Source organism: Galeopterus variegatus, unplaced genomic scaffold (assembly GCF_000696425.1).
Source record: "Galeopterus variegatus unplaced genomic scaffold, G_variegatus-3.0.2 Scaffold423, whole genome shotgun sequence".
Lineage (NCBI taxonomy): Eukaryota > Metazoa > Chordata > Mammalia > Dermoptera > Cynocephalidae > Galeopterus > Galeopterus variegatus.
The window spans coordinates 321,673-331,855 of NW_007726534.1; the positions used below are offsets into that span (position 1 = coordinate 321,673).

General features: G+C 44.5%; 1 pseudogene; it reads right to left on the minus strand.

Moving 5' to 3' along the window:
• The window catches only part of LOC103587145, a 63,077-nt pseudogene extending 62,277 nt beyond the window's left edge, over positions 1-800 (minus strand).
• Between the last annotated feature and the right edge of the window lie 9,383 nt (positions 801-10,183).

Below are 10,183 nucleotides of genomic sequence, written 5' to 3' on the forward strand. Positions count from 1 at the left end.
TGGGGCACATGTGGCCAGAGGGAAGTGGATGTGGGGATAGGGCACCACGTTGGTCTGGAATTCTGTCAGATCAACATTCAGGGCTCCACTGAATCTGAGGGAAGCAGTGATGGGGACACAATCTGGCTAATAAGGCAATTAAGGCTAGTGTAGGTTGGGTGCTCAATGTCGAGGTTTCTATGACAGATGTCATAGATGGCCTCATTGTCTACCATGAAGGCACAATCAGAGTGCTCCAGGGTGGTGTGGGTGATGAGGATGAATTTGTAGGGCTCAGCTACAGCTGTGGAAACTTGGGTGGGCTGGGTAAATGGAGAATTCCAGCTTGGACTTCTTGCCATAATCAACAGAGAGATGTTCCATTAGCGGAGAGGTGAACCCAGAACCAGTTCCTCCACCAAAGCTGTGGAAAACAAGAAGCCCTGGAGACCTGTGCACTGGTCAGCCAGCTTGCGAATTCTGTCCAAGACAAGGTCCATGATCTCCTTGCCAATGGTGTAGTGCCCATGGGCATAGTTATTGGCAGCATCTTCTTTGCCTGTGATGAGCTGCTTAGGGTGGGAGATCTGACGGTAGGTGCTAGTGCAAACTTCATCAACAACCATGGTTCCAAGTCTACAAACACTGCCCTGGGCACATACTTGACAGCGCCTGTCTCACTGTAAAAGGTGTTGAAGGCGTCATCTCCTCCTCCAATGGTCTTGTCACTTTGTATCTGGTCACCAGGATGGATGCCCTGTTCCATGCTCCCAGTAGGCATTGCCAGCCTGGCCAATGTGGATGAAGATGCACTCACCCATGGTGGCAACTGGTTAGGATGCAAAGGCGACAGGAGCAGACACTGGGTCCTGGTTACTGTCTCCAACAAGCTAAAAGTCGAGGTAATGGTGATTCTTGATAGTGATTATGGAGTTATCATTCATAATGGCAATGATAGTTTTCCTTAACCAGAGAGTGATATCTCTCTCTGGGAATATTCAGAGTAGGTGTGTGGGTCAGTATTTGACAACTTCCTTGGCCTTGACCTTACCTTTCCTATACTTAAAAGAGATTCAAGAAAAGGAGGAGATATGCCTTTTGGGGAATTTCTAGTTTGATTATGGAAACAAGATTCAGAGACACAAAAGAATTGTGGAATAAGACCTCCCTCACCTGACCTGGGAGCCAAGGGCTTGAGAAAGGGGAACTACAGGATTTAGGAGTGGGAAGGCCAGGATGGGTGAGGTTCACACCCTCCTGGTCTCCCCCAACTACTTCAGAGGAAATTGGGGCTGAACTGCATCCCTGGATACAACAGAGCCCACTATTGTGCTCACAGAACCACTGTTGGAGACCTTGAGGAGCTAGAGAGAACACAAATACCAGGAGACTGGAGAGCCAACTTTCAAAAAGGTAACTGTGGAAACCACAGAGGAGAACATTTTAGACCCTCCGTCAGCAACATTCTGTCTAGGTCATGTCCTTTGCCTGAAGGTTTGTGAGTCCACAAGAGGGGAAGTGTTGGAAAGGTGGGGTGGCAGTGAGCAGCAGAAACCTACATGGACTCACTGGCCCAACCAGCCTCCTTTCCATTCTAACAGCATCCGATAGCTAAAAGATGAGGAAAGCTGTAAATGTCAATCATTTTGGAACAATTACCTTGTGCCAGGTACTGTGCTAAGCACATTACATGAATTATCTCATCTAATCTTCCAAAAATTTAATAAAATAGACATTACCCTTATTTTACAGTTGTGGAAACTGAGGGTCATAGGGTTTAAGCAAATTAATAAGTGATAGAAACAGTACTTATTTATTTAATTGACACATTATAATTGTACATATTTATGGGGTACAATTTTTTAAAAAAATTCTTTAGAGTTTATTTATTTTTTTAATATTATTTCTTTTACATTTTAGGATGTTGTTGCAGAGTAGTTGGGAGGGAAGGGGAGAGGGGAAAGGGGAAGGAAATGTGATGGAAGAAGGAGAAAGGAGAAGGGGCACGATTGAGGCCTGTGGCACCCCCCAAATTCCCACAGGGGAGATTGAGGGCTTCCAGTGGTGGCTTGATCATTGCTGGCCTGGGTGCAGATGTCAGGGCAGTGTGGCAAAAAACCTCACCTCCCACCTCCCCAGCTCGGGAACCCGGGGCCCTTCTTGCTGTGGCATGGTGGTCATTGCTGGGCTGGCTGCGGGTGTAGGGCAGGCATGGTTGAGGCCCTCAGGGCCCCCCCACTGCCCTGGCTTGGGAGAGCCCAGGGCACTTCCTGTGGCAGCTCTGTGGTTGGCGCTGGGCTGGCTGGGGAGGGGGCATAGCCAAGGCCCTCAGCATTACGAGGTACAATTTCTGTTTGAATATATATATGTTGTATAATGATCAAATCAGGATATTTAGCATATGCATCACCTCATGCATTTATCATTTCTTTTTGGTGAGCACATACAAAAGCCTTTCTTCCAGCTATTTTATAATGTACAATACCTTACTACTAACCGTTGTCACCCTACTGTGCCATAGAACACCACAACTTATTCTTCCTAACTAATTGTAACTTTTTGGAATTGGATTTGAATCTAGTGTTGTCTATTCCAAACCATTTCTCTTAACCACTACACTGCCATGACCTGTGTTTGTATTTGAGGAAGGCCCACATCAAAGGCATCCATGATATCCTTGTGCCAAATGGAGAAATGTTTACTCAGTACAGAAGGAAATGACCCATGGTTAGTGGGTGGGAGCATCTATGGATATTTGTTGGATTAAGATATCATTCTGCTGTTGACTTAGAACATAACCATTGGGTGGCAAGGCCACACCCATTGGGTGGGAAGGCAGTGAAATGGCTCATCTAAAATTCTTCCTGGTGTAAATCCCTGGGGAAGATGTCTGACCCAGGGCCTGGAAAGCGGAGATGCTGTGGAGTCCTATGGAAAAGACAGACCCTGACTCTCTCAGTCTGCACTTTTAAAGGCATTGGTGTCTACAAGGGTGATCACAAGTCAGAGTCTGTCAAAAGAGGCAGAACAGGAACTTGAAAGGGAGGGTGGCAACAAACAAGGCCTTAAGTTTCTCCCTGTAGTCAGCACCCTGGGAACAAGTGAGCCTTATACACCAAACTGTTTAGTAGGTCACACTTCACTCTGTTCATTTCCCCATTGTCATCTCTGTCTTAATAGCCTTGTACAGCCATTTTAAGAATTTTAAAAGTATGCTTTTTTTTTTTTTTTTAAATGATGACTGGTAAGGGGATCTAATCCTTGACTTGGTGTTGTCAGCACCGCACTCTCCCAAGTGAGCCACAGCCCAGCCCCTAAAAGGATGCATTTTTAAAGATAATATTTTAAACTAAAATTTTGAAATAAATAAGTAGACCTTTTTAAAGAATAGTTTCAGATTCACAGGAAAGTTGCAAAGACAGTACAAAGGATTCTGGCATATCCCCACCCAGTTTCCTCTGTTGTTAACATCTTATATTCACAACTAATGAGCCAATATTGACAAGTTTTATTAACTAACTAAAGTTCATATTTGAATTTCCTTAGTTTTCACCTAATGGCCTTTTTCTGTCCCAGGATTCCATCCAACATATTACATCACATTTAGTCATTATGTTTCCTTACCTTCTTTTTTTTTTTTTTAAAGATGACCAGTAAGGGGATCTTAACTCTCGACTTGGTGTTGTCAGCACCACGCTCAGCCAGTGAGCAAACCGGCCATCCCTATATGGGATCCGAACCTGGGGCCTTGGTGTTAACAGCACCGCACTCTACCGAGTGAGCCACGGGCCGGCCCACCTTCCTTCTGGTCTGGAACAGTTACTTCTACTTTCCTTGTTTTTGATGATCTTGACTGTTTTGAGTATGGTCAGGTATATTTTTTAGACTGTCCCTCAATTTCATTTTTTTTCTGATGTTTTTCTCATGATTAGACAGGGTTATGAGTTCTTGGGAGGAAGATCACAGAGGTAAAGTGCCATTCTCATCACATCATGTCAGGGGCACATACCATCAGCATGACTCACCACTGCTAACTTAACCTTGATCACATGGTAGGGGTAATGATTGTCAGGTTTATCAATGGCAAAGTTACTATGCGGATGCATTCAGTGTCATACCAACCCAGGTCACTGAGATGAGAGGGGCAGTATCCTCGGAGGTCTGCATGATGGAGATAGTAACCAGTGAGAGAACCCACAGGAAGGTGAATCTCAGAGGGTAGTATTCAAGTTCTGAGTTCAACTGCCCTATCTCAGCCTCTAAAGCTCTATCACCTTTGGCAGGAACCAGGACTGATTCATTTCAGTGTTCCCAATATGCAGCACAAGGCTGTCTGCTGAATGCGTAATTGGATTTTTTTCTTTTGCAAATGCATTTTTTATTGAAGTAAAATTCACACAACATAAAATTAACCATATCAAAGTGTACAATTTAGTGGCATTTAGTGCATTCACAGTGTTATGCAACCACTACCTCTATCTAGTTCCAAAACATTTTCCTCACCACAAAAGAAAATCCTATACCCATTAAACAGTCAACTCCCAATCCTCCCTCCCCTCAGCCCCTGGCAACCACCAATCTGCTTTCTACATCTATGGATTTATTTATTCTGGATATTTGATATAAATAGAATCATATAATATGTGACCTTTTGTGTCTGGCTTCTGCTCTTAGCATAATGTTTTTGAGGTTCATCCATGCCGTAGCATGTATTAGAACTTCATTCCTTTTTATGGCTGAGTAATATTCCCTTGTATGTATGCCATATTTTGTTTATCCATTCATCTGTTGATGGCTATTTGGGTTATTTCCACCTTTTGGCTATTTTGAATACTACTGCTATGAACATTTGTGTATAAGTATTTATTTGAGTATCTGATTTCAGTTCTTTTAGGTGTATACTAATGCATGATTGGATTTTTAAAGAAGGTGATATTTCTTCACAGGTTTTTAGAAAGCTGCTCAAACTTATGGCTCTGGTTATGGACCAGGGCCTATGTGAAGGGGGTTTTTGTCTCAGGCCAGGTTCAGGTTATCATCTTATCAATAGGATGGATAAAGACATGGCACACATGTATCAAGTTCACCTATGACAAGAAGACAGGAAGGAGAGCCGAAAATCACAATGCAAATATATAAAAAGGGCCAAGTATCAAGTCTTGCATGTACTTTCTTTTTTTTTTTTTTTTTTTTTTTTCCTTTTTGTCTTTTTTTCGTGACCGGTAACGGGATCGCAACCCTCGGTGTTGCGCCCGCACTGCGACCGGCGACACCCCTCCCGGTGGCGGCAGTTGGCCATCAGCCTGTATGAACTCAGCTCTGGCAGGGAACATGGGCTTCCTAGAGGGGTTTCTGAGGAGCCAGGGGCGGTGTGTGTGGCCCACAGTCTCCAGACACTGCCAAGGGGGAGCGCAAGTTCCTGGAGCACCTCCCTAGTGCTCTGCTGGGCTGACCCTTTGCACACAGTCATTTAATCCACACACCAACCCACCAGGTCAGCATCATTACCCCATTTTACCTGCAAGAAAACTGGAGCTCAGAAAGATTAAGCACCAGGTCACACAGCTAGCATATCACAGAGTTGCTCTTAACCACTATTGCACACTGCCTCAAAGTCGTCTACAATATTTCAGCTTCCTGCTTGGTAAAACGGTCTATCTCTTCCTCTTCTGATGGTTGGGTTATTACATGTGATGACACTTTAACTGTGGCCTTGGAGAAAGAGCCTCTCATTTCCCCATCTCTCAGGGATGGCAGGGTACCAGAGGTGATGGTTGTAGAGACCCTACCTCCACTGCCTGCCATGGCTCTGGTGGGCTGTTCTGGATCCTGAGGGAAAAGAGGGGTCTCTGTGGCCTTGAAGATAGAGAGAAGACCCTCAGGGAAGTCACAGAGGGCTGGTCTCAGGTCCCAGGTTAGGGTGAGTTCCTATTGCCAATGGCATTGTGATCAGGGCCTGGACAGGACAGCTGGATCCTCAAAAGGGCAGTGGACGACATGACCACAGAGGGCCTTTCTATGCTTCAGATTCAAAGATTCTACAATGCCAAGACTCTCAGATATTGACGGGGGGAGGGTGCAGAGGCGGCATAGTGAGTTGGTGCCTTCCCCACCCTGGATCAGATGCTTTCATAGCCTTGGCCCACCCACTCAGGAATGGAACCATGAGTATGCTTGCCACACACCAAGGATGGGACAGGGGTTTGTGTGGCTCCTGGTGGGCCTTCTCCTGGGGGTGGGGGAGACTAGCCCCTAGGATCAGGGTACAGCTCTCCCTGAACTAACTCAAGAAACATTTTCTATCACATGCTAGGAGGAAGGGGTTGTCTGGGCTGGGTACTGGGAATGCAAAGGGTAATCACCAGTCTCTGCTTTTGGATGGAGGCAGACAGACCCTGACCCAGGGTGCTTGATGCTGAGGCAGAGGGACACATAAGGGATACAGGAGCCAGAGGGAGGGCCCCCACTCTGGGGACACTTACCCAGGGACCTTGCAGGGCTGATTCTTCTGGATGGAGGCAGACAGACCCTGACCCAGGGTGCTTGATGCTGAGGCAGAGGGACACATAAGAGATACAGGAGCCAGAGGGAGGGCCCCCACTCTGGGGACACTTACCCAGGGACCTTGCAGGGCTGATTCTTCCTTCCCTGCCAGTCGTGGGAAGGCCTCTAATAACCTGTGGGGTCCACACTGGAGGCCACAGAACAGCCAAGGGTATGCTGAGTCTGCCCACTGCCCAGGTTCCAAACTGAGTCATGGCAGCCTGGCTCTGGTTGTTGGACATCAGGAGAGTCACAGCTGCCTCATTCAACCTGTTGGGTAACTGGGAAGAGGCTGGCAGTTTGTGGGTGTTGAGTAACAACTGGGCTTCCTGAAACTTTCAGTTTCTTTCTGGACCACTCCCCATCTTCCTCTTTCAGAGTCAGGCTGGGAGCCAGGGAGTATTCACATGCCCACATTCGTTTACTCATTCATTCAACTGTCACTTGCTTACCACTTTCCCTGCTCCTGCCCTGACCTAGGCTTGGAGGGCCCAGAAAGATATCCATGCGGTTCTGCCCTCCTGGGTTCCCTGGCTCAGACAATGGCACCACCATCTACTCCTGCAACCAAGACAGAAATCCGGGCATCAGCCTGGACCCCTCCCTCACACCCCTTCATGTGCCCCCTTCTGTTGCATCATTTATCATCTTTTATTGTAAAGGCTCCAATTGTCCATTTCTCCCCTCTAGACTCAATGAAGGATCCCTGCTGTGTTCCTAGCACCTGGCACAGTGCCTGGCACTCAGCAGATACTAATGAAACAGTTTTGAATGAATTTGTCTCTTCAATTCCATTTCCTCGATATTCCTTAGATCCATATCCTCTCCCCTCGCCCAGCCACAGCCTTTGCTCAGATCTCATACTCCACCTGGGCTATTGAGCAGTCTCCTGATTGGGCTGCCTGCCTCATCCTCCCCGTTCAATATATTTTCTGCACTACAGCCAGAGTGGTCATTCTAATGTGCCCATCTCCTCTACTCAAAACTCTTCCCTGGCTGCCCATCACTCGCAGGTACAAGGCCACTTTTCTGGGATAATAAAAAAACACAGCAGATATTACAGATCAGCCCAATCTCTATACTCTGTGAAAATGTTCAGGAAGATATGCAGAAATACAAAAACTTGCAGTGATGCTATATAAACTAAAGAGAAGAGAAGATCACATGGCAAAGAGCAAGGGAGAAATAGCATTAACTATATGGTAGTGGGGACAGACTGAGAAACACATTCTTGGATTGCACACAACCTGCTCCTTCCTCTGAAACAAAACAAAAAAAGGGTGTGTCATTCTGTGTCATTAACTGACCATGCTCCCCCCATCCCTTTACTGTAAGCTCCTTAAGGACAAGGATCATATCTAATTTATCTTGGGATCTCTGTCACCCAGCACAGGACTCACATAGTAGGCACTCAATAAATATTTGTTGCATGAATGTTTTAGAGGATTAAATGAATTAATGAGTGAAGAACCAATTTTCAAAGCAGACAAAATAAGACAGACTAATCCTGACTGCCTACCCCTCAGGGACCCAGAGGCAGCACTGACCAGATGAACCTTCAGCCATACCCAAACACAGAAATAATCTTCTGAGCCAGTCAGAGTGTTTGAGGACATGGATTCTCGAGCAAGATAGCACAGGTAGAGTCCTGGCTCCACCAGTTATTAGCTGTGTGAGCTTGGGCAAGTAATATAATCTCTCTGTGCCTTACTTTGTCATCTGTAAAATGGTGATAGTAATAGTACCTATCTTACAGGGTTGATGTAAAAACTAAATTTACATGTGTGTGTAAATTTTATATATACACACATATATAAATAAATTACACATATATAGTACTGCTTAACTGCCAGCTATTATTAATAATGATGATGGTAACAATCCCCTAATCCATCCCCATTAGCTTTTCTTTTTCTGTGTCTACACCTCCTGTCTAATGGTGGAATTGAGACTTCCATCACTATTAAGCAATACAGCATAAAGTTGAGAGTCAGGAGGCAGTGCTAGGCCTGGCTTAATTTTTGCCCAATCAAGAGAGAGTGAACAAAAGCAACCCACATGGGACCCATGAAAAGATCCAACAGCACAAGGAGGAAGAAAATTGTTCTGCAGGTTCAGATGAAGAGCTTATTATCTCTGAAATGATTTTCTATAAGAAATAGAATAAAACTTTAAGTCATCTGTTTGGTGTTCTCAAAACAAACAGTTCAGGAAGCTTTGATGTAGTTGTTTGCTGGGTGCCTCCCATGTGGGCAAAGGATGTGAACAAGCAGTTCATAGAAATGGAAATGCAAATGGCTCGCAAACACATGAAAGGATGCTTAGTCTCACTCATAAGAGAAATGCAAACCACAGCTACAATGAGACATGATTTTTCACCCATCAGATTGGCAAAAATCCAAGTGTCTAGGGCCGGCCCGTGGCTCACTTGGGAGAGTGTGGTGTTGATAACAAGAAGGCCATGGGTTCGGAACCCTATATAGGGATGGCTGGTTGGCTCACTTTGGAGAGCGTGGTGCTGACAACACCAAGTCAAGCGTTAAGATCCCCTTACTGGTCATCTTTAAAAAAAAAAAAAGAAAAGAAAAAAAACCCCAAGTGTCTGATAGCAATGGTTATGAGGCCGTGGGGACTTGACTTTGAAGAATTCACCCCTCCATCACTTTCACCAATGTTGTTTAGCTGAGACTTCCTCCACTCCAGCTCCAGGTGGCCCTGGCTGGCTTAAGCCTGCTACATTTCTCATCATCCAGAAGAATCATCAAAAATAACTGGGGTGACCTTGGGCAAACTACTTAAGCACTCGGAGCTTTTGTTTCCTCATCTGTAAAATGAAGACTATTCTAGAGACTCGTGGAAAGCAGCCAGCATAGTGTAATAGTACATCTTATTGACTTTGATAATTTGATACATATGAATTTAAATATATGTGCTTGACTAATCTAAAGGCTTACAGAATTACAAACTAGATCCCCACTTTCTAAATAATTACAGAAGACAAAAGCAAGAAAAACCAAGAACAAAACCCAAAGCAATATGGAAGCACAAAAATGGAGTAAAATGAGACCACATTAGTTGTGAAATAGATATAAGTTAAGCTATGCTATTGAAGACAAAGATCCTCACATTCTCGTGTTTAAAAACAAAATTCAGCTACACAATATGTTGCTTGTAAGAAATACTTAATGACAGAGAAAGTCCAAATGTATTAAAGATATACAAGTAAAAGAGATAAAATAGTACTAAAAGAAAACATGGGGAAGAAATCTTAGAATAGTAAAGGCCTTTCTACTTTTTTTTTTTTCTTGCAGAACTCATAGCCCATGGCCTTTCTAATTAATGACCCAAAATCCAGATGCCATAAAAGAGAAGACTGATAAATTCAACCACAGGAAAATAAAAATTTTACATTAAAAAAAGAAAAAACCGTAAGTAGAGCCAAAAGACAAATCATTATCAGTCCAATGGGTTATATAGGCTAAAAATAAATATGGATATACATTATTTTAAAGTATTATATATGTGTGTATATATACACAGTACAATTAGACTAATAAAATATCAGGACGTGGGGCCGGCCCGGTGGCGCACTGCTATAGTGCGCCGCTTGGGAAGTGCGGTGGCGCTCCCGCCGAGGGTTCGGATCCCACATACAGACCAG